Source organism: Cupressus sempervirens, chromosome 7, assembly GCF_028749045.1.
Source record: "Cupressus sempervirens isolate cs-2001-9-10 chromosome 7, ASM2874904v1, whole genome shotgun sequence".
Lineage (NCBI taxonomy): Eukaryota > Viridiplantae > Streptophyta > Pinopsida > Cupressales > Cupressaceae > Cupressus > Cupressus sempervirens.
The window spans coordinates 326,249,521-326,275,177 of NC_143124.1; the positions used below are offsets into that span (position 1 = coordinate 326,249,521).

The 25,657-nt window shown below is 34.0% G+C and overlaps 1 pseudogene across 1 annotated transcript; it reads left to right on the plus strand.

Annotated features, from left to right (window-relative positions):
- The first annotated feature begins 2,115 nt into the window (after nucleotides 1-2,115).
- LOC149546736 (nudix hydrolase 2-like) lies at nucleotides 2,116-3,351 on the plus strand (annotated as a pseudogene). Its single transcript, XR_016354369.1, has 6 exons — nucleotides 2,116-2,178; nucleotides 2,453-2,530; nucleotides 2,632-2,682; nucleotides 2,780-2,814; nucleotides 2,898-2,983; nucleotides 3,084-3,351. The product of XR_016354369.1 is annotated as a nudix hydrolase 2-like (transcript).
- Nucleotides 3,352-25,657: the final 22,306 nt, after the last annotated feature.

Genomic DNA, 25,657 nt, shown 5'->3' on the forward strand with positions numbered 1-25,657 from the left:
TTACCAAGATTGAGAGGATTCACCTAGTTAACTAATTTGATGAAAAATTAATTTGCACAAGAAAGGGAAACCATTTGTAAAGATTTATTAGGATCATTCCTAAGAGATTATTTCTAAGGATATCCAAGTTAGTCTACAATTCCCACAAAACTTCAATCCACCACAAAAATGTCTTGTAGGCTCCATTCTAGAAAGATGAATATAGGCCACTTTAACATTAATATTTAAGCAAATAAATTGAATGATCAAGAGACTTTTGTAAAATGCAAGAGATTGTTATGCTCTAGAAAGTGGTTTCCACTTAGAATGGATAAAAATGTGCAACAATGATTGAAAAATGAGAAACTACTTCATAGATTTAAAAATTATTTATTTAAAAAAAAATGTAGTTCAGGGGATATGTTTTAGTGGTCCCTCATTCTATCTAATCTAACTTGTATGCATGAAAAATGTTGTGGTATGGACACTCTTTGTTGTGTCAATTGTCTACCACAAATATTAGAAGAAAAAGATTGTTCCTTTTCTCTTTGAGTAACAATAATATCAAAATAATAGTTTTTGCTTATTCAGAAAAATATAAAGGAAAATCTAATCTACCGATTCAAACATACAAATTAGCAAAATTCTAAAAATACTAATTTAAATTATTGAATAAAATTTTGAAATAATAAAATTTATAATTAAAATAACTTTCAACCATGTTGATTTTACAAATTAGAATAAATATTTTACAAATTAGAATAAATAAAAAAATAAGATAAAGTGATTTATGATTTGGGTTATATGTCTTTAATTTTTATCTCCAATCTTTAATTTTGTAAAATACATGATATTGTAATTTTGATTAGATATAAGAATATCGATTATTTTCATTTTTAAGAATATATTTGTTTTGTGATCAAATTAATTACTGATTTTTTTGATTATTTGAAGAACAATCACAACTATACTATGATATTCTAGAATGCTACTGTTATTAAAGAAAACTAAAGATTTAAATGTATTAAAAATATACATTTAGACTTCCTTCCATGCCTCTCAAACATACGCATTGTCTAGACTCTAGGTGACATATTTGGGAAGGTGAAATAATGTAAGCATACGCATTTTGTGATGTGTCTGCTTTCGTCGTTGGCATTGGTAAGGTAAATCTCAAATGGGATAAGGTAGAAGCAACGATAGATGATGTATGTGATGGATAAACCTGGGGATAGGGAGGCCTCAAATCTTTTTGAATGTTAATTCACTTGTAGAAAAGGTCAGTGTGGACAAATATGTTGGTTTTATATGGAGCACGGCAAGCGAACGAGTGGGGAGAATTCAGCGAACCTACACACCACTGATCTGCACAAGTTGAATTTGCTGAATTATTCGTGTGTCCGTCCTGCGAATTTACGAGGAATGCTGATAAATGATTCCTGTGTCCTTCCAAGTTTCGTTGATTAAGTTTTTAGCGTTTTTCCTTTTCTTTCAAGCTTTTCCAACGATCACTACGCGCTTTCTATTTTAAAATGGAAGCTGCAACGTAGGGCTGTGGTAGTTGCACCGAAACCTCCGCTTGCCACTGTTATATATACACTCACTCAACTACTTATTCTTATTGCACTGCTAATTCAATTCAATCGGCAAGCCAAATCCAATTATCTCTCTCACAGACGTATTTCTGTACTACACTGCAGAATGGCTTTGATCAGTACTACAGCGAACGAGGTTTCGGTAATCACCACTAACGACGTTGAAACAGTCATGACGGCGTAGTTGTTGACGATGCCTCTCTTTTTGCAGCCTCGCTCAAGGCGTCACTTTCTAAATGGACGCGCCAGGTGATCAGTCCTTACTGCTCTGCTATATATATACAATTGCAAATCCCTAATTAGTCATAAGATGATACTTGTTGGATTGTACACGAAAAGAAGGCGGTGTGGATTAAAGTGCCCAAGGAACAGGCAAAGCTAGTCGCCCGTGGATAAATAGCAGAGGATTTGCACCAGAAGTGACAGTTTTTCGAATTAATTAATTAATTTATAAATCACATAATAACTGTTATGTAATTTATAAATTAATTAATTAATTCGAAAAACTGTCACTTCTCATGCAAATCCTCTGCTAGATAGACAGCTCCATAATGCTTCACATCAAGTGGGGATTGCAGCTTTTGTATTCAACGACGACGGGCAGGTAACAGTTGTTACTCTTATAGATTGTATTTGTTCTACTCAATTGTCTTCCCCTTTCATAGCAAACGTAACAATGAAATGATTTGCAGTCTTTTAGTTGTTCGATCTTGTTAATCGGATTTTCCTTGGATAGATCACTGGGGAAACAAAAAAATTAGTATACAGACTGCCTGTTAAGGTTAATTAAAATACAATCAAATCATACATAGATTAATTACGGTTGTAGACCAATGGCTTGAAGTAATTTAAATCTAATTCATAAACTATGATGATAGGTTCTAGTAGTTCAGGAGAAATGTGGACCTTAGAAGGATTCCGGGTTGTGGAAGATGCCAACGGGAAGGATTAACCAGGTGTGCACTTTAAACTTCAACATCGTGAAACGAAATTAATGACACTGCAGTTTTTATAGGCATGCACTAATATATATTTATGGGCAATTGGTTTGTGATAGGGGGAAGGCATTAAGGAAGGAGCCATAAGAGAAGTTCAGGAAGAAACAGGGGTAACTGTCACTTCTTTCGTCTTTTGGGATTTTCACTTCTAAGCAATTCAATTTCCTGACATTTTTAGTTATTGAACTATTTGCTGCACTTTTACAGATTGATACAGAGTTTGTACAAGTGGTCGGGTTCAGGTAAGCAAAAGCAGATTGATAATGAGTTTGAAGCAGTATTTTTTTTCATGGCTCTCTAATAGTTGTGGGTGAATGAGCTGCAGGGATGGTCACAGTGCTCTTCGTGTGTATGTTGAGATCACTTTCTTCTAACATTGTCGCGCAAGATACTGAAGTTTCTGCAGCCAAGGTACGTTTTTAAATTAGTGGTGGTGATTCAATATCGCTATTTTATTGTATATTGCAATACCGTCTTACGTGGGGTTCAAATTGTTTGATTGTTTGTCCAGTGGATGGCGATTGAAGAATTTGCATCTCAGCCTAAAAACCAACAAAGCAAACTTCTGAAAGATATGATCGGCGTGTGTGTTAGCAATGTGAAGGGACGATGCAAAGGATTTTCAGGCACTGGGATATCCTCCAACTCCCGCAAACCCTCTGCCTTCTACTGCAGTGCCCTTGATTCTGAATAAGAAGTACATTGATGTAATATTTTGAGCCGTCTGTAGATAATAGTAGCTCTCCTCATGAGAAATGAGAGCATTCTATTTAGTTAAATTTGTTATAGAGTATATTTTTTTCATTCTTTATGTAATTTTGCAAGTTTATTTTGAAATACATATATTATTTTCAATAATTGAAAGAGATTTGTATTGTGTGGTATATTTGATGTTATGGTAATTTTAAATCAAGATTTATCACTATTTCAGGTTTGAGGAACTTGTAGTCTATGATTTCATTTTTCTAATTTAAATGAGTGTGAAAAGAACTTTTATTTATGATTTATATCATAAATGAACAGTTGATCTTATGTGAAATGTATAAATGTTATAAATGAGAAAGTTTAATATTTACATTTTTGTAATGTTAGAGTTGGAAGCATGTTCATTATTCAACAAATTCAATACAATTTTTTATATATATGTATAATTACATAAACAAGTGTATGTATGGAATTTCTTAACAGAACTATCATTACGCTATTTTTTAATAATGATAAGTTTCAATTTTTATTCTTATTTAGGAGGTAGTTGATTAGTGCATCATTGAATTGAAATGTGGACTCTACAAAGTTCAATTTGTTCTTATGAAATATTGTGTTCAATTATAATGGATGTATTGCATACTCATCACATTTCTTGATATTATAAAAATAAAGCTACCACTCATTTAAGAGAATTATCTTTCATCTCTTCTTGTAATTTCATTGTTTAGTTTATAGACCTTTCATAAAAATATAGTTTAATTATTGTATTATTGTTTAATAGGTCTAAACCTAGATTAATTATTATTATCATATATTGAGCTTAAATTACTTTTATGTGTTAAGTTCAAGTAGATAAGAGACTCATGAGTTACCACAATGCTATAGGAATACTACCTAACATTTGGATTAAATATAGTATCAATATAAATATATAATAATAATTATTATGTTAAAAAATTACTAGAATACTTATATTTAAAAAGTTTCCTAATAGTTAATATTATGAATATTTTATTTATTTATATTATATTTAGTATATTTTTTTTATCAAAAGCTATAAAAAAAATTAGGCAAGAGCCTATAGTACAATGGTAACTTGTGAGTTTCTCATGTGAAACATCTTGAACTTGGGCCTACATGAACCCATCACTTATAAAATAATTATAAACAAATTAACTATTTATATAAAATAAATTTAACTTATGATATTTATAAAAAGAAATCTTATAAAAAGGTTTAAGTATATCATTTTGCATAAGTAATAAACATGGGAAAGATATGTGGAAGTTTAGTTTAGGAAGAAGGATTCTAATTTTAAAAATTGAGGGTCTAGAAGAATCGCTATGCAAAATTAAAAGAATAAAAAGATGTTAATGTTTAGAATTTGAAAAAAAGGAACACACATCTTCAATTCTTTGTTACTTATGTAGGAGCATAAAGTCATTTTTTTTTGGGGGCCATATTTTTATTTATGGAGAGGGGTGGAAAGTATTAATAAGAGTTGGCATTCATGAAAGAAGAGTCTAGGTATAGAATAATGATGAAGTTGTAAATCTTTTATGGATGGTTTTGGGAGATCTTTTAGAGATTTTATAGGCTAAAGATTAAATGGAGAAGTTGAAGGATAAGTTCAGGATTGGAAAAAAAAAAAGTGATATCAATTCAGATTTGCTGTCCTTGATAACAATTCAAGAGTTACGTGAAATTTTTTATTTTTGACCTTATACTGAGCAAAACCATGGAACATAATACTAAAATGGCAAGTTTGGGGGAAGAAGTGGGTATTAGGTATTGATTCCCCTCATTAATTTCAAAGGAAGAAGACTAAGCTGGTCAATTATACAGAGCTCATATCAAATTTTAAAGAAGAAAGTGAATATGAAGAAGAGAGAAGCAACCAGAGGAAGCAAAAAGAAGAGAGGGACACAACACATTTAAAGGAAGTTGAAAATAATGAATCAATGGAAAAATTATTTGGAGGTCATAATGTCATGGCTTCCCCTCCTTCTTTATGTTTTGGTCAAAATGAGATGAGTTCTCCTATGGCATTAAAAAAATAAAAAATTTAAGCTAATCAGGATGAGACAAGTTCCCTTGTGGTGATCAAAGAAAATGAAACTTAGATACTCAAAAAGAATGTTGATGATGAGAAGCCAAGGGAAACCTTTAGGCTCATTAACTATGAATATTTGATCGACCATGACTTATTCATCTCTCTAAAATATGTTTAAGGGATGGAGACTAAAAGCATGTCTCACGACTTGAGACAAAATGAAAAAAAGGGATAAGTCTTTCTAGGAAGAAAAAGAGAAGAAGAAGAAAAGGGTTCTAGTGCTATAAGTGGTTTATGAAGAGGATTTTAGCATTAATATTATAGAGAAATATATAAGTTATCTATCCGTTGACCTTCCTCATGGTGTTTTACAACTTGTAAAAGTAGTTTCCCTCTACTCAATTAGATTGGATAAATGGATATTTCATTCCCTCAAAATGTTGAATTTAAAATGCAGAGCTCTTGAAGGGAAAATTGAGGATATATAGCATAAAGAGGAAGAGTGTGGGAAAAAGGAGAAGGATGTAGAGAGGAAGGGGAATTGGGAGATGATTAAAGAAATGAAAAGAAAATTTGAAAAAAAATGAAAAAAAATGACAAGAGATGTGCTAAGTAGCTATTAGAGTTTTCCTAAAGCCACCATAGAGTGTATGAATAGGGTGATGAGTACATCAAGGAAGGGTAATAAGCTGAATCTAGTGCTCAATCTCGAGGAAGATGAGAAATAAAAAGTGGAAGTTGGCATTGGAAAATGTACTCAATCCAATACCAAGAAAATGTTGAAGAAAGAGACCTAAATTGATAGAAAGACATCAAAGAGGTCATAGAGAAGATCAAAAGAAGTTAGCATGAGTAGGCAGATAAGGTGGAGGAATTAGTCTAGCTTCTTATAGTTTTATTTTTTCCTTTTTCCTTTTTCTTTTCTATAGTTAGACTATTTGTTTTCTATTCAAGCTAGTTTAAGTGTTGGCTAGATAACCAAGGTTCGATGGATGTAGCTGTGCGTATTTCCATTGGTCAAAACATTATTTCATCTTGAGAATTTTAAATTCAAATGTTTTGATTTATTACTGTTCGGCTTTCGCATCCCTTATAAAAACTTGTTTTATCCTTAATTGAAACAATTCAAGAGTCACTCCAAATATAGCTTGTTGTCTCTCCATATTATCTTGGGTGAGCTTCCTTTATATGCAATAGATGCATCTTTGGTTTTGTGCTTCCTAATTTTAAATGCAACATAATCCCAACCCAAGTAATTAACCACTTACATCTTTATTCTTGTATGTGGTGGAGAGGGATCTTATAAGGGATATAGTAACTACACCAACACCCCCTACATAGAACTAGATATAACCACATATTATTTGAGATTTTTTGCACCCACTACCTACCACATTGATAACCCAAGATTAGGGACAACTTTAAGAAACCCCTTCCCCAGACTATTTATAAAATATTGGTGAATCCATCATTTTTTTGAGAGGAAAATTTTATTTTTCCTGGGAAAAAAAATTCAACATGCAAGAACTTTAATTTTATTGGCTATCATTTTCCAACATGGAAGAGTTTCAGAAAATGGGGGAGATTAATTCACTTTTTTAGGTGAAATACATAATTTAGGAAGCATTTTTTCCTTTTGAATTGAAAGAATATATAAATTATGAGGCAATGTTTTCCCAATTGCTGGAAAGAATACATAATGTACGGCGCTTTTTTCCCCTTAGCTAGAAAGAGTACATAAATAATGAGGCAATTTGGTTGCTAGTAATGCAAAAAAATGTAACACATTGGCGAATGTTGTACAACTTATTTTAGAAGCATGTGAAACATGACATTAAATTTTATTTTGCTATTCAATGCATTCTTTATAAAACCAAATTGTCAATGAAAATGATAATGTGTACTCAAAGTACAAGGTTTCTCTAGATTAACAAATACAATAGGGAAAGCTGATGAGCATGGGACTTCCTTCTCAGGAGCATCCAGTAGGCTAGGAACCAAACCATGTACTACACCTAGGGAAGGTTGGGTCTCAAGAATATTAGTATGATATTATTAGTATCTTTATGAACATAGCATGGGATCTTCAAATAAATTATGCCAGGTATATCAATGATCAACATGAATTGGAGTAGGAGGTAGAAAGGGAGAACTTAGACCAAGCAATTCTTGATTTGCGACAACAAAAGAGGCTCAATCCACATGCTAAAAAAATAGAACACATTAAATATTTATTGGCAATGTTTTGAGCTATGCGGCAGGCAATTCATTAATTTTCTTGATTTTCAAATCATTTCATAAATTTTTTGGGAAAATTTTACAAATTAGTTATTATTTAGCAAAGAGTGTGAAGCTTGTATGCACCCCTTCATTTTCTATAAGAAGGGGTACTAAGACTCATTGGGAGGTATTTAAAGGATACACACCATATAATAGGTATGCTTATAAGTTATTGTACTATGTTGAATGTTTGTAGAATAGAATTTTTTATAGGCTCTTCTAAGGTTATGCAACTATTTCAATTTTCAAGCTCAATTATACTTGGAATTTTTAAATTAATATAAATTTAGACTATTTTATGCCTCATTAGATGATTGTTGATCAACATATCTTTTGCCTACTAGAATTTGTCTCAAAAGGCCCTCCCTATTTGGAAAAGGTACATATTAAAATGTGTTGCGTAACAACTGCCAAATAGTAATTGGTAATAAATATAACACACTGGAGTTGTATCAAACACTAGTGTATCTTTTGATGATTATATATCAACTGTGAAATTTTTATTGTGGGTTGAATGCCTAGAATGAACCCTTGATCTATTTTTAATTTTTGTATTGGTGGCAAGTGTCCCCCATCCTTGCTGCCACCTCCACTAATTATCACTTGCTTTGTGAGTTGACATTAATTAGATGTCCCATCACTTTCAATTACATTCCCTCTATCGTCCACTTTACATGCCTCATTTTTTTCTCGGTATTGAAGAAAAACTATAAACTATAATCTTGCATATGTGAGAAAGATTTCCAAAGATTTTTTACTAATAAATTTTAACTTTAAGGACTAAGAGATATAGAAGGTTAAATGAAAGCCATGGTAGCTAACCTTATTAAGTTATTAGCAGGTTCTTCTTTGCAATTTATCAAATTTCTTTTTAAAGTAACTGTTGTAGTGTTTGACAGTATTGAGCTTTTGTAAAAATTATATGCATGTGATCAAATTTGTAACTCCTAAAGACCAAAAAAGACTTAAACAACTAATATTAATTTCTTTTAGTTCATTGAAAAAATAAAATTGAATACATATAAATTTGGACCAACTCAAAATGAAAATACTTTCGTAAATAAAAATTTGGACCCATCTTGAAGTCTTGGGAACTCATTTTGAAGTCTTGGGAACTCATTTTTAGGTATGAGTTGCAAAAAGCTTTAGAATTGAAGGAAAATTATACATATCACTTGATCATTGGATTAAAATATTTTAGTTATAATAAAACATGTGATTTTCACTAAGGAGAACATGCAGTTAGCCTCTTAATAATTTTTATGTGACAACTTCAGGTTCATGTGACTCATTGTCTACTTTTCCAAACCACCTATCACTATTAAGAAGGGATATCATTTTTTATAAATGCTACTTTGATGGGTCCTAGTTCTTTGAATCATCAATAGGAATGTACTTTCTTATCCACTCCTCAAATTCATCACCTATTGGCCACTTATGCAAGATGATTCAATCTTCCACCTATCTTTACGAATTATATTTTACTATGTCTTCTGTGACTTCCTTTTCAAAACTTTATTAAAATACCCTAGACTTTACTAACTTTGAAACACATTCTTGAAAAAGTGTCATATTCATAACTTGGGTTATGGGTTTCACGATGTCATATACCTTGGTTATAGCCTCATTTCTCCAACAATAAAAAACCTTCACACTTTTATCCCCTTTCAAAATTGATGGCACAAATGTATCCTAAAAACCCTTTAAGTTGTCTTTCAATTCTACCATTTTATTTTCAATGGTTTCAATAAGAATTGAAAAATTCCTTAATGATTTTATAATTTTAACTATGGACATGGCACATGAAGGAGCATTGGGGTCTTCCCTAATACATAGTTCAATTTTCTTTATTTTCTCCATTTTGTTAACCCATTTTTTGGTAGGTCAGTTTAACCAATATCCTAGCATCTTCTACTTTACTAATAGCCAAATATAAAAACTCACTCACCTAGTGGAGCCTGAACATTCTAGTATTAATCTTCTCATGTAGGTGCATTAGAGAATCTTAAATAATAATCTCCTTATTATAATTAAAATTGTTCTTATCACGGTCAATTTTCAATGACAAGTCAACCTTCTCTTTCAACAATGAGTCAACATTTTTACCTCCTCTAGTTGGAACTTGCTAGAGTGATACTACTATACTTGCAAGATAGATGGTCCTATGCTCAATTATCTTCAAGAGATTGAATCTTCTACACTTGGTGCTATAATGAGAGATTTAGTTTCTTCCAACTAGGCTATCCTTTTTTTATAAAAAAATTACCTAATTTTTAAAGTTAAAATTTATTTTTGATTGATAGTCATAAGCAGAAAAATATGATTATATCTCTCCTATAATTGCTCATATTTATTATCCTTTTATTTCACCACATTATGTACATAGGATACATTCACTTGTAAATCTCCAATTATTTGAGAGAGCTTGGCATCTTTTACTCTTTGCAATACTATGTTTCTCCTAATACCAGTGTTCTCATCAAAAATCTGATTTCCTAAGGTAGAAGTAGAGAATGACCAAGTAGCTAGGGAGCTCAAAGTTTTACTATAATACATTCTACCAGTAGTTCTTTCAATTTGACCAATATTACGTCTCTTCATCCTTATTTCTGGCATGATGGAATGAAAAGCTACAACATCTACCACATTATAGTTTGGGAGTAATAAGACTTCTAATTCTTTCAAAGTTCTCCTTCCTTCCTATTGATTAATAACCTTAAATTTAGTCATCATTTCTCCTTTAATTTCTTGTAAGATATCATCAACATCAACTCTAAGTATCCATAGTTCCTTCTCATCTACTTTATGAAATAATTTAGTCCTCTAGTATTGCCAAATGAATTGCTTGAAAGGAACTAATTTGATGAACTCATCATATTCAATGAACTTCTTGCAAGCCTCTATCCTTAAATATATAGGAAAAGCATCTTTTATTTCCTATGTGGAATTGTTGTAAATAGGTTCCCTGGGAATTTGGGTAATTCATCAATTTAATAATTCTTCTAACATGTAAATGTAATCTACTTCTTCATCATCATCCTTATGGATATTTATTTCTCCTAATTATTCCACATCTAGGATGGGATCCACATGTTCTGTTGTTCCCTACTCTTCAACCACTAGCTCATGATGCCTTCCTAATGGTGTTGGTGGAGTGGGTGGCCTTAAAGATAGGTGTCAATGGGATTTCCTAATAGGTTCTTTGCAATCCTTCCCCTGGTAAGTAGTTGATGTTTTTCTACCTCTGGTTGAAATCTTCCTCCATTGTACTAGATCACAATAGTTTCACTCTTCTTCCTTTTAAATGTGTCCTCATCTTGAGGCCTTTCCTCTTCTCATTTCCTTTTATGTCTCCTTCCCTCTTGGGGAAATAAATCACATGCTCTCAAAATTAATTCTAATCATCCAATATCTTCAATAAAACTGACCTTTGGTGCTTTGGCTCTGCCAGGCTTTTCATTCATAGTACCATTGACATCTAATAAATTTTCAAAAATAATCCTTAACTTCTAAGCCCGCATATTTGCATCTAGAAGTGGGTCATAACTTGGATCCATTATATGTATTTCATCTAGTAATTCTTCATATGCAAGCCAACACTTCTTTCTTTGAGACTTCATATCGTGGTCATTTCAAATGATGTCTTCAGGGAAGTCAAATTCATGTTTCCCCCTTAATGTTATTTTTATCTTCTAAATTAACATCTCATAAAATCCCTCTGTATCATTCAATCTCTTAGAATTAATTCTCAAAGAATAAGCCCAAACAAAATGAACCAATTTTTTCTTCCCTCGTTTTGTTACTATAAAATAATGAAAGATTGTCAAATCAAGAAAGAAAGTTCCCTTATGTGCATTTTTTGGGAAATCAGTGACCTAGAACATACCAATTTGCCTCATTACTTCAAGAAAGCTAATCCTCAATGGAACATATCTTGGCAGCACAAAAGGTCTCCCTAGGAAACCATAAAATCTAATAACAATTCTATGAGCATAGAATTAGATATCTCCCCATTTCTAGCACACCTTTGGTTTTAAATCACAATCAATTGGCTAACAAATGTCTACAAGAACTGGGCAAAATCTCTAGCAAATAGAAAAATTATTCTCTTAAGAGAAAGTTCAAATTGATTTTCAAACAATGAGAACATGGGTTCATTCCAATCAATTGACAAAATAGATGACCATAACTAAATTGGCAATGTCTTGTTGTCTCTCTCAAAATCCACATACACATGTTGGAAAAAATAATTCCTATGATGGAATAAGATCATGTGGATGAGCCATGAATACCATCTAAAATCTGTTGATTCCCCTTGTGCAAGGTTTTCATCCCCTCGTTGATCCTAGCCTCTAGGTATTGGATAAAATTATAAATTACTGCAATGCCATACTTTTGAATCCCTAAGTACCTCCACATGGTATCTTTTTTTATTTTTCCCCTATTTGTATATCCTAGCACTTGATATATGGTAGTATGTGTATTTAATAAAATATCATTAATATGATTCATATTACCCATAGTCTATGAGATGGTTGTAGAGACTAACTCGATTCCATTCAATTCCTTTTAGAAACGAGCTATCAAGTAATTTTATAATTTAGGCCTAGCTTATTCAAAATCATTTTAAAATATTTTAAAATTTATCTCATCAGTTACATGTAAGGCATGGTGAAGGTCAATAGCCTTTTTTGATAAATTCAACACCAATTTTCAATAGGAATTCTCCATCTAAATTCCTAATTATTTGAGTGATTGGATCACATTTAGCTACAAGATTTAACAACATATCAATATCTAAGAAAATAGTAGGAACCACTAGTTTCCCTAGGTCAAATTGTCATATGTTATAAAAATTGCTTCATGCATTTTCTTGGCCATACCATCTCTTGAAAATATCCAAACCCTTAATTGGAATGTTGGTGTCATAGGCATTTCCAAATTTTTCTTTAATCTAGGATAAACTTCATTATTAAGGTTTTACATCCCTTTAAAACTTTCCTACCCTCTTTAGACAATGGTAATTGGTAAGTAAAGTCATCATATAAGCGCCTATTCTCATTGTTAAATTTACCAAAGTACTTCTTCTAATGTGGCATTTTTTTATAGTTTTACCTACTAGGCTTAATGGATTTATATGGGTTTCATAACAACACTAGCGTTTCAAAAATAACCAAGCCAAAAAAAATTTCAAAGCTTTAATTCTTCACAAAATACTAATTTCAATTTTTTTAGAGGGTACTATGTTACTTGCTTCACCTTATTGGCTAAAGAATTTTTTTTTCAAATTTTACTGTAAAATCTCATGCTAAAAGTGATCACAATTCTTGAGTATGAATACACCAAGGTGACAATTTCATATTGAAGTGATGTCTTTTAACTCCCTTGGAATGACATTAAACTATTTTTCATGCAACATAACTCTAGTTATTAGTATATAACCTTTCCCTATGTATTAGTATGAGATTTGAATATCCATTAATGATCTTCTTCTATTTTGCATCAGATGACTACTACTTTATTTTGACCTTCATTTACCATCCTAATAACCACTTGGGACCTCCCATTTAGCCAATGGAAATAAAGAATGATGCCTCATAAGCTCCATTGAAAAATTCCACACCTTTGAGAAGAGAAATCCACATGTTTACATCTCTCTTATTTTCTATACAAATTTCAAAGCTTGTGAAAACACATGGGCCATTGATGTCCCCTTAAGATGACTCATTAGAAGTGAATCTTCATTCATCATGCGATCAAGTTCTAGTTGTTGATTTTAACCTCCTCTAGAATCTTCATGTTAAGTAACTTGAATCCCTTTTGGCACTAAGTAAACAAGTGGAAGAATCTCACTTTTTTCCATAGAGGAGAAAGAAGCTTACAAATAAATGAGAACTATTGATCTTCTTTAATTTAATCATTCCATCTACAACTATATTCAGGTCCACTAAAATACTCCATGTGGAACATTAACATGTTAGTTCCCTATCGACTCCTCAGGTGTTCCTAAACACTTTGTCTTTCAACCCCAGATACGTGGTAGAATCTCACTTTTTTGATATGATAATTTTAGGGACATAAATAAGTGAAAACTATTCAATAAAATTAGTGGGTCTACCTACAAAGAACACTTGATTATACCTCAATCCACATGGTACAATTCGATGGTTCCCTTTTGTAAATGTACTTTTGACTATTTACATCTGATCTCAGTGGGTTTTATGTAGACCATTGAGATCAATAACAACTCTTTACTAGACAAGGCTCACCTCACAAATTCAAGCTCAAGTCCATTTGATGCATCTTAATCTCACTTCTTTTTAAAGAAGAGATAAGATTTCAAAACAAAAAGATTTGTTGATCTTCTATCTAGCATAGTGATGACATTTGAAATGTTGCTCCTACCACTAGTACATGTTTGCATCTCATTGTTTTTCTACTAACTATGTCAGATTTCATGGAGATGTGCTAGTTGTAAAATCGTGACTCCACCTTGTTTTCAAGGATATGAAGATTAAAATATTATATACCAAGGTGTTATTCATCAATTTAAATTTTGACCAAGGGAAAATAACTTAAAAGATAAGCACAATTCAGCAGTAACAAGGGGCCCATTTATGGTGTGACAACCCTTTCTTAAGACATTAATAAAATAAAAGGAATTTCTATAGGGTGGAAACTCAAAGTTATAATTCTTAGAAAAAGTGGCTCATCATGATGGAAAAATTCTTAAGTTGCTTTAAAAAGTAACTTAAAAATCCAACCTTTCAAGCGATACCACAAATTTTGCTAGGTTTTTCACACTTAGGGTAAAGTCTAATAGATTAACTTCACACAAGAACCTAACCAAGGACATATTCCAAGGGAAAAAAATCCAACTTGATGATATATTTTTTTCATAAAGTACTCCCAACACCATCATCAGGATGAGAAAGATAATAATGTGAAGTATTGATAGGATGCAGACCAAACTTAATAAAAAGAAGAAAAGGAGAGAGACAAGGAGAAAGAGCATGCAACAATGGAAAAAAATTTAAAAATAAAAGCAGAAGAGAAAGAAGGGGAAAGGAAAATGAAAGAATGACCACATGAAAAAAGGAAAACCGAAAGAGGACAAAGCAACCAATATCATAAGAAGTAAATAATAAATGAAAATAATAAGACCAACTCAAAAAATACACACACACACACAACATAATTTAATAAATAGAGAATATCTATATTAAGTTACGTATAATATATATATATATATACATATATACATATACTATTTTATAAATACATGAACCCACCTAATTATATAAAAAGATATATAATATATTATTATATATAAATATGTATACATTAATATATACACAGTTAGATTATTTATATATGAATATATATAAGATTAAAAATATAAATGCATACAAATAAATTATATATAATATATATATATATATATATATATGTATATGTATGTATATGTATATGTATATGTATACACACACACACACACACACACACACACACACACATATGTTTATATGTAAATATACACATTTACTATGGGAATTAAGTATTGATTCCCCTCATTTGACTAAAAGGAAAAAGACTAAGGTCAATTATGCAGAGCTCATCTCAAAATTTGAAGAAGAAAGTGAATATGAAGAAGAGAAAGAAGTGGCAAAGGGGAAGGGTAAAGAAGAGATGGAAACAAAACATTAAGATGAATTTAAAAATTATAAATTAGTGGAAAGATTGTTTAGAGGTCATAATGTCATGGTTTTGTAATGTCCCCTTTCTAGCATTCATAGCATGATGTTGTCGTTAGCCTATTTCCCCATAGTCCCATAGGCTAACTAGGACATTAAAGGGGCTTAGAGGCCATTTGGCCTAGACAGTTTCAGTTGCAGGTCTTTCTGAGGGGTTTTGAGGCAACTTTGGGCATACTTACTATTTATAGTAAGTCATCTTGGACATGGCCAGACATTCAATCACAGTGGTATGTCAATGGTAATTTTTTAAAATCGACAGGAAAACTAATTTATCATTGATAAGATTTGTTATGCATTGATAAAGCCATTTTATAAAGTTAAATTTAAATATTTAACTTTATTAATGCATAGACTATAGTTTGTGGGAAATATTTAAATTAAAAGAGTTCCCTTTATTTTTATAACACATTGGAGACATAAGGTACATAAAGGGAGTTATGTTTTATCCCACATTGAGAAAACGAAGGATTGAGCTCTTGTGAGAACACTATAAAAGAAATGGAAGAGCTTTTTTTTGTATGCTTGGATGAAGATTAATGTTATGTTGTTGGATATCTGATTATCGGGCTTGGAGGACGCAATCCCTCTTTGCTAGCATTCTCTTCGCTGTTGAAAGACACAGTCAGGAGGATCAATGGTGTTTTCGCTTTAGGAAACACACTGGGTTTCATTTGGGGCATTCGCATAAAGAAATTTACAAGGGTTTGAGGTGCAGATCTGAAGTTAGTTATTGCTATAGTGCCACATGAACAGTATTTTTCTATAGTCAGCATGAATAGTATTTTGCTACAGTACGGCGTGAACAGTGTTGGTATCAAGTTTACTTGTTTTTCTAGCTGATTAGAAGTTTGGAAGGTTGCCGACTACATCTGCAAAATACTACAGCAACTAATTCCAGGTTTCTTCTATCAAATTTTGATACTTTGCATAATAATTGTTGAATACAAGTCTAAATAGTTGTTGCAGCCTTTAAGGCAGCTGTAAGTGCACATCTACATTTAAAAAATCACCCTTTATCAGCAGATTGAAAGAGTTTCCAGATTTTTCATATATTGTTGAATGTGTGCCAAGTGTTTGTGAAAATGTTATGATGTGTATTATGCATTTTAATGTCACTTCATAGTTGTTTGTAAATCTACTCATTGGAAAACAATTTACTGAGGAAATCAGCTTTATGAGTTTGCATACAAAGTGTTTGACAATATTCCTTAAGTTAAATTTCTACAAGTCAAAGTTCAAATTAGGGGAGGATATTACAGTGGTATCAGAGCTATAAGTCCTGCCATCCTGTGGGGGTCTTATAAGAAATTTGGAACTGGCGGATAGAGGGGAAAGTGTTTGATGAAATGTCAAAACACTAAAATCAGAGCATTTATGTTTGAGCATGCGACAGGGGCCTTATAATTTCCGCAATACCAGAGCAAGACAAAGTAGGAGTTGAGACCTGCAAAGCAAACAGTCTAGTTCATCCATACAGGGGGGTATAGAATCTAGTCATACAGACACAGCGGAGGTATTCTTTGATCAAGACAGCAATATGCTTGACCAAGATGACAGGAATACAAGATTAGGTGGAGGCGGGAATGCCGGTCTAGAGCCTGGAGAGGAAAGATTCTTACAGTTATTAGAGACCTTGGTACAAGGTCACTGAGTAGCAGAAAAAAGGGCACAGGAATAGAATCAGAGATTGGATCTTATGATGCAGATGATGGCTCGTCAAATGGGGTTGAATGCTAACATGGGTGGAGGAAATAATCATAATGGTAACAATTAGAATGGAAATGATCAGGATGGGACACATAATGGAGATGAACAAGTTGGGAACAATTTCGGTCATGCACCCCAGTGAGCTAGGAAAGTGAGTTCAAGGCCCATGATTCCTACATTTCCTCCTAGAGCTCCAGAGCAGCATGTACCAGAGCCCCAGATTACTAATATACAGGACCAGTTGAGGAGAGATTGGGAAGCTGGAGGGCTAGATTTTACTGCTGCAATTACCTTTAGGGAGTATATGGATGTGCGGATGAAACATATGCCACGTGGACATGACAGGAACCAGAGCTATGAGCTACAGAAGAAAGTAGGGAGACTTGAGATACCATATTATGATGGCTCAAGAAAGTCTACAGAAAGAGTTTGGGTTCAAAAGCTTGACACATACTTTCAATTGAACCCTATGCCCGAGGAAGAAGCTATTAAGTATGCAGCAATTCATCTGGATGGGTTAGCACATGAGTGGTGGTGTCATGGTATGGTCACTATGGGACATGCACACATTACATCATATGTGGAGTTTACAGAGAGGCTAATTGAATGTTTTGATAGGAAGGATCCAGAACTCCATTTCAAGGAGTAAGCTCAGCTTAAATAGTGGGGATCATTGGAAACATACATTTCAAAGTTTCAAAAACTTGCAGTGTTAGTAATAGATGTATCTGAATAAAGGATACTAGTTCTATTTATGGATAGGTTAGCTGATCCGTTGAGAGGGTGGATTAAAGCTCTCAACCCTCCCACTTTGCAGGAAGCCATTAAGAAAGCTCGTGACATGGATTCCTCTTCATCTTCAAAAAATAAATTCTAGGCAAAGAGTTTCCCTTCAAGGAAAGATAAGGACAGGAAACCTTTTCATAAAGAGGTTCAGCCAGCTAAGGAGGAAAGTAAGAGGTTGGACAATGAGACACTTAATGATCTCAAGAAGAAGAAGCTTTTTTTTCATTGTAGGGAGCCTTGGGATTTGTCACATAAGTGTCCATTGAAAGCAAAAGCTAAGCAGATGGAGTACTTTTCAGCCGAAGAGTCAGTAGATGGAGATTCAGAGCAATCATCAGAATCAGATGGAGATGATGATAGTTCTTCACAGGAGGAAGCACGTGGTGATAGCACGATAGCTCAGTTGTCAAGTATACAGGAGGCCATCACTTTCAGAGTTAGGGGAACCTTGGATGGACAGAGAGTTGTGGCACTCATTGATATAGGGGCGACACATAACTTCATTGATGAGAAGTTTGTGACACGTAGAGGGCTACATACAGAGGAGCATAGGGGATTTAAGGTGATGGTTGCCGATGGCTTCAAAATTGAATGTACCAAGAAAATCTTCAACTTGCAGCTTCGTTTGGGAGATTATGACATGACAAGAGATTTCTTTGTGGTCAACATTGGTGATCAGGATATGGTGCTTGGGATGAACTGGATGAAGTCTCCGGCAGAGTTTACATTTAACCTTGAGAAAATGGAAATGAGGTTTGAGGCAAATGGTAAGAAGATAGTGCTCAGAGGTTTGTCATATGGGAGACTTCGAGTGGTGTCACTCAAGCGGATGCAGAGTTTCTTTAGACATGATCAGGTGTAGTGGGCAGTAGAGTTTAGAGTAATGCCTGAGATGAAAGAGCAGCATAAACAAGAGTATCCACCTGATGTACAAAAAATAATAACCAAACATACTAAGGTGTTTGGTGAGATACCTCCAGGGAGACCCCCGGATAGGGGAATCGAGCATGTTATTGAATTAGAGGAAGGGGCTAAGCCAGTTATCATCACACCTTACCGCCATCCAAAGACATGTAAGGATGAAATAGAAAAGGCAATTAAGGAGTTGATTGACATGGGGCACATATGGCCAAGCAAAAGTCCTTTCGCTTATTCAGTAGTATTGGTGAAGAAGAAGGATGGTACAATGAGGATGTGCATTGATTATAGGGAGCTAAACAAGAAGACAATCAAGAACTGATACCCTATCCCACGCATCGATGAGCTTATTGATGAATTGCATGGTGCATGCTACTTCTCCAAGATTGATTTGAGATCTGGATACCATCAGATACGAGTTAGAGAGGTGGATGTGGAGAAGACAGCTTTTAGATGCCACTATGGACATTTTGAGTTCTTAGTCATGCCCTTTGGGTTGACAAATGCCCCTACCACTTTTTAGTCCTGTATGAATACAGTGTTCAGAGATCAGTTGAGGAAGTTTGTGTTGATATTTTTTGATGATATATTGATATACAGCCATACTTGGGAGGAACATTTGAAGCATATTGATACAGTGCTCAGTATTCTAGAGAGGGAGTCATTATATGCCAAGATGAGTAAATGTGAGTTTGGGATGACAGAGTTGCTCTATCTAGGGCATATTATTAGTGCAGGAAGTGTTCGGGTTGACCAAGACAAGATCAAGACCATTCGGGATTGGCCACCACCGAGGAACACTTCACAACTGAAGGGATTTCTCGAGCTTTGTGGGTTCTACCACAGATTTGTGAAGGGATTTTCACAGATAGTAGCACCACTTACAGATTTGACATGGAAAGATAGTTTCAAGTGGTCAGAGAGGGCTCAAGATTGTTTTGACAGGTTTAAGGAGCTGATGAGTACATGTCCTATTTTAGCCATTCCAGATTTCACCAGGCCCTTTGAGCTGCAGTGTGATGCCTCGGGAGAGGGCATAGGAGCTATTCTCATGCAAGACAAACATCCCATCGCATATAAGAGTAGAAAATTATGGGGTGTGGAGAGAACCTACAGCATCTACGACAAAGAGATGCTAGCAATCATGCATGCGCTAGCTAAGTTCAGGCAGTACTTAGTGGGAAGCCGGTTCACAGTAAAAACATATCATAATAGCTTGAAACATTTCCTTGGATAGAAGGACCTTAATGACAGGCAACATAAATGGGTGAGTAAATTACAGGCCTATGATTTCGACATAGCCTATGTCAAAGGGAAGAAAAATATTGTTGCAGATGCTTTATCTAGAAGGCCTCATTTGCTTGCTATTGGGATAGTCATGGATGATTGGAGAGAGATGATCTTGGCAGAATATGCTAAGGATAGTTGGGCATCTAGCATTATTGAGGGAGCTATTCAAGATAGTCGATACACTATCGTAAATGATCTGATCATCTACAAGGAAAGGATTTATTTAGTACTCGGGTCTGCTATGAAGCAGAAGATTTTGAGGGCATTTCATGATTCACCAATGGCAGGACATCCCAGATTCTTTAAGACATATTGGCAGGTGAGAGAGCGCTTCACTTGGAAAGGCCTCAAATCAGAGGTGCTTTAGTTTGTGAGGGAATGCCCTATGTGTCAACAGAACAAACAAGAGCATTCTTTTTCGGGTGGTTTACTACAGCCCCTACCCAGACCAGAGAAGAAGTGGGAGAGCATTTCCATGGATTTTATCACAGGCCTCCCCAAGGCATAGGGTCGGGATTGTATCTTTGTTGTGGTAGATAGATTGACGAAATTTGCACATTTCTTTACAATTTCATCTACACATTCAACAGCACAAACAGCAGAACTATTTTTTCGAGAGGTATTCAGACTACATGGGATACCACGGAGCATAGTTAGTGACAGAGACAACAAATTTATGAGCCACTTTTGGTAGGAGTTGTTCAGGTTATGTGGAACAGAGCTCACTCTGAGTACCATCTACCACCCCCAAACTGATGGGCAGACAGAGATAGTGAACAAATGGGTTGAGGGGTACCTTCGAAACTACATTGCAGGAGAGCAGAAGGCTTGGGTGAAGTGGCTACATCTAGGGGAGTACTGTTATAATACCTCTTTCCATATGTCTATTCAAATGTCCCCTTTTATGACACTGTATGGGTATGATGCTCCTAATTTTTTGGATTTGTTATTTAGGGACAGCAGGATACTTTGCAAGAGTGTTAGGACATTATGCGATCCTTGAAGGAAAATTTGCAAAAAGCACAAAATCAGTAGAAGCAATATGCTGATCAGCACAGGGTTGAGAGGTCTTTTAAGGTGGGAGATATGGTGTACCTCATGTTACAGCCGTATAGACAGTCCTCTCTCAAGAAGAGTGGAGCAGAGAAATTGAAACCATGCTACTATGGACCATTCAAAGTAATTAGGAGAGTGGGCAAAGTAGCTTATGAGTTTGAGTTGCCTGCAGATAGTAAAGTGCATAATGTGTTCCATGTGTCATGCCTTAAGAAGGCATTGGGTCACAATGTGGTGCCTTCAGTAGTATTGCCACCTCTTGATGATGAGGGAAAGCTTATCTTGGTTCCCAAGGCCATACTTGACTCCAGGGAGAGGGTGCTTCGCAGGAGGACTATCAGGAAGTATCTAGTGAAGTGGAGGAACCTACCTGTCGAGGATGCTACTTGGGAAAATGAGCAGATATTGCAGCATCCAGAGCTGAAATTGCTTGAGGACAAGCAATTTTGGGAAGGGCGGACTGTAATGTCCCCTTTCTAGCATTCATAGCATGATGTTGTCGTTAGCCTATTTTCCCACAATCCCGTAGGCTAACTAGGACATTAAAGGGGCTTAGAGGCCATTTGGCCTAGACACTTTCAGTTGCAGGTCTTTCTGAGGGGTTCTGAGGCAACTTTGGGCATACTTACTATTTATAGTAAGTCATCTTGGACATGGCCGGACATTCAGTCACAGTGGTATGTCGATGGTAATTGTTTAAAATCAACAGGAAAACTTATTTATCATTGATAAGATTTGTTATGCATTGATAAAGCCATTTTATAAAGTTAAATTTAAATATTTAACTTTATTAATGCATAGACTATAGTTTGTGGGAAATATTTAAATTAAAAGAGTTCCCTTTATTTTTATAACACATTCGAGACATAAGGTACATAAAGGGTGTTATGTTTTATCCCACATTAAGAAACCGAAGGATTGAGCTCTTGTGAGAACACTATAAAAGAAATGGAAGAGCTTTTTTTTGTATGCTTGGATGAAGATTAATGTTATGTTGCTGGATATCTGATTATTGAGCTTGGAGGATGGAATCCCTCTTTGCTAGCATTCTCTTCGCTGTTGGAAGACACAGTCAAGAGGATCAATGGTGTTTTCACTTCAGGAAACACACTGGGTTTCATTTGGGGTGTTCGCATAAAAAAATTTACAAGGGTTTGAGGTGCAGATCTGAAGTTAGTTATTGCTATAGTGCCGCATGAACAGTATTTTGCTACAGTCGGCATGAACAATATTTTGCTACAGTATGGCATGAACAGTGTTGGTATCAAGTTTACTTGTTTTTCCGGCTGATTAGAAGTTTTGAAGGTTGTCGACTACATTTGCAAAATACTACGGCAACTAATTCCAGGTTTCTTATGTCAAATTTTGATACTTTGCATAATAATTGTTGAATACAAGTCTAAATAGTTGTTGCAACCTTTAAGGTAGCTGTAAGTGCACATCTACATTTAAAAAATCACCCTTTATCAGCAGATTGAAAGAGTTTCCATATTTTTCATATATTGTTGAATGTGTGCCAAGTGTTTGTGAAAATGTTATGATGTGTATTATGCATTTTAATGTCACTTCATAGTTGTTCGTAAATCTACTCATTGGAAAGCAATTTATTGAGGAAATCAGCTTTATGAGTTTTCATACAAAGTGTTTGACAATATTCCTTAAGTTAAATTTCTACAAGTCAAAGTTCAAATCTGGGGAGGATATTACAGGTTTACCCTTCCTCTCTATGTTTGGGTCAAAATGAGATGAGTTCTCCTATGGCATTAAAAGAAAAAGAAATCTAGGCTAATTAGGATGAGATGAGTTCTCTGGTGATGATCAAAGAAAAATATCTAGATCCCTCAAAAGAATGTTGATGATGGGGAGCAAAGAGAAACCTTTAGGCTCATTGACTATGAAGAGTTGATTGAGCATGACTTATTCATCTCTCTAAAAGATGTTAAAGGGATGGAGACTAAATGGATGTCTCATGAGTTGTAACAAAATGAAAAAGGGACAAGTATTTCTAGGAGGAAAAAGAGAACAGGAAGGCAAGGATTCCAATTCTGCAAGTGGTTGATGAGGAGGAGTTCAGTTTTTATCTTAAAAATGAAGATATAAATGATCTATCAATTGACACTCCTCATGGTGTTTTACAAATTGTAAAAGTAGTTCCCCTCTACTCACTTAGATTGGATAAATGGATATTTCAATCCATCATAATGATGAATTTTAAATGCAAAGCTCTTGAAGGGAAAATTAAGGATATGTCACATAAAGAGGAAGATAATGGGGAAAAGGAGAAGGATGTAGAGTGGAAGGGGAATCAAGAGATGATTAAATAAATAAAGATTAAAATTGGAAAAAAATGACAAGAGATGTGCTAAGTAGGTGTTAGGGTTTTGTTGAAGCCACTGTAGAGTGTATGAATAGGGTGATGGCTACCTCAAGGAAGGGTAAGGAGGTGAAGCTAGTACTCAATTTGGAGGAAGCTGAGAAAAAAGAAGTGGAAGTTGGCCTTGGAAAATGTACTGGATCCAATACTAAGAAGACATTGATGAAAGAGACCCTACTCAACAAAAAGTCATGAAAGAGGTCATAGAGAAGATCAAAATAATTCAACATGAGCTAAAAGATAAGGTGGAAGAATTAGTCTAGCTTCTTCTACTTTAATATTGTATCTTTCTTCTTCTTTTTGTCCTCTAGTTAGACTATTTGTTCTTTGTTCATGCCTGTTTAAATGATGGTTGTAACTAGGATTTGATGGATGTAGCTATGGATATTTTTGTTGATCTGAACATTATTTCGTTTTGGGAATTTTATCTTTAAATCTATTTTTTAATATTGTTGGGGTTTCATGTCCCCTGTAAAAAAAACTTCTTTCATCCTTAATCAAAAAAATTCCAGAGTCACTCCAAATATAGCTAGTTGTCTCTCCATATTATCTTGAGTGAGTTTCCATTTTATGCAATAGATGCATGCTTGGTTTTGTGCTTCCTAGTTTTGAATGCAACATACTACTAACCCTACTAGTTCACCGATGACATCTTTATTGTTCTGTGTGGTGAAGAGGGATCTTATTAGGGATATAGTAACTATGCCAACACCCCCTACACAAAGCAAGATATAACCATATATTATTTGAGATTTTTTGCACCCACCACCTACCACATTAATAAGCCAAGATCAGGGATAACTTTAAGAAATCCCCTCCCAAGAAAATTTATAAAATATTGGCAAATCTATAAATTTTTCTTTGGGCAATTTTTTCTTTCAACCTACAAAAACTTAAATTTTATTTGCTATTTTCTTCCAATGTAGAATAATTTCATAAAATGGGGGTGATTAATTTATTTTTCATTGAAATACATAATTTAGGAAGCATTTATTTCCTCTTGAACTAAAAGTTCATATATAAATTATGAGGTAATGTTTTTGAATTTGATGGAAAAATATATATAATGTATGAGGTGACTTTGCCCTTTAGCTTGAAAAAATACATAATTATTGAGGCAATCTGGTTGCTTTTAGTGTAAACAAATGTAATGCATTGGGAAATGCTACACAAATTGTTATCAAAGCATGTGAAAAATGACAATTAATTTCCTTTTGGTGTTCAATGCATGCTTTATAAAACTAAATTACAGGCAAAAATGATAATGTGTACTTAGAGTGCAAGGTTTTCTCTAGATTAATAAGTGTAGCTAGGAAAGTTAATGAGCATGGGACTTCCTATTCAAGAGCATCCAATAGGAGAGACACCCAACCATGTAGAAAACTAGGGTAGCTTGGCTCTTCTAAATATCAGTATGATATTATTAGTAGCATGATGAAGACTATGTGGGATCTCTAAATAAATTATCCTAGGAATATCAATGATCAACATGAATTATAGTAGGAGGTAGAAAGGAGGAGGTTGTGCTAGGAAATTCATGATTTGTGACAACAAATGAGGCTCAATTTACATGTTGCAAACATAGAACACATTGACAATTTATTGGCAATGTTTTGAGCAATGTGGCAGGAAATTCATTAATTTTCTTTTGTTCCAATTTATTTCTTAATTTTTTTGGGAAAATTATGCATATTAGTTATCAGTTGCCAAAGAGTCTAAATCTTACATATGCACCCCTTCATTTTCTATAAGAAGGGATACCATGACTCTTTGGGAGATATTTAAAGGATATAAAACATATAATAGGTATACTTATAAGTTATTGTACTCTATTGAATGTTTATAGAATAGAGTTTTGTATAGGCTCTTATAAGGTTATGCAACTATTTGAATTTTTCAGCTTGATTGTATTCATATTTTTCAAATTAATATAAATCTAGACTTATTTATGCCTCATTAGATGATTACTAATCAACATATTTTTTTCCTATCAGAGTTTGTCTCCAAAGGCCCTCCCCATTCGGAGAAAGTACTTATTAAAATATCTTATGTAACAACTTCAAAATAACAATTATTTTTTTTAAAATTGAATTTATGGGTCTATGAGCTCTACTAGGGTTTGTATAGCCTCTATCGAAACCCTTGTTGGTTTCCAC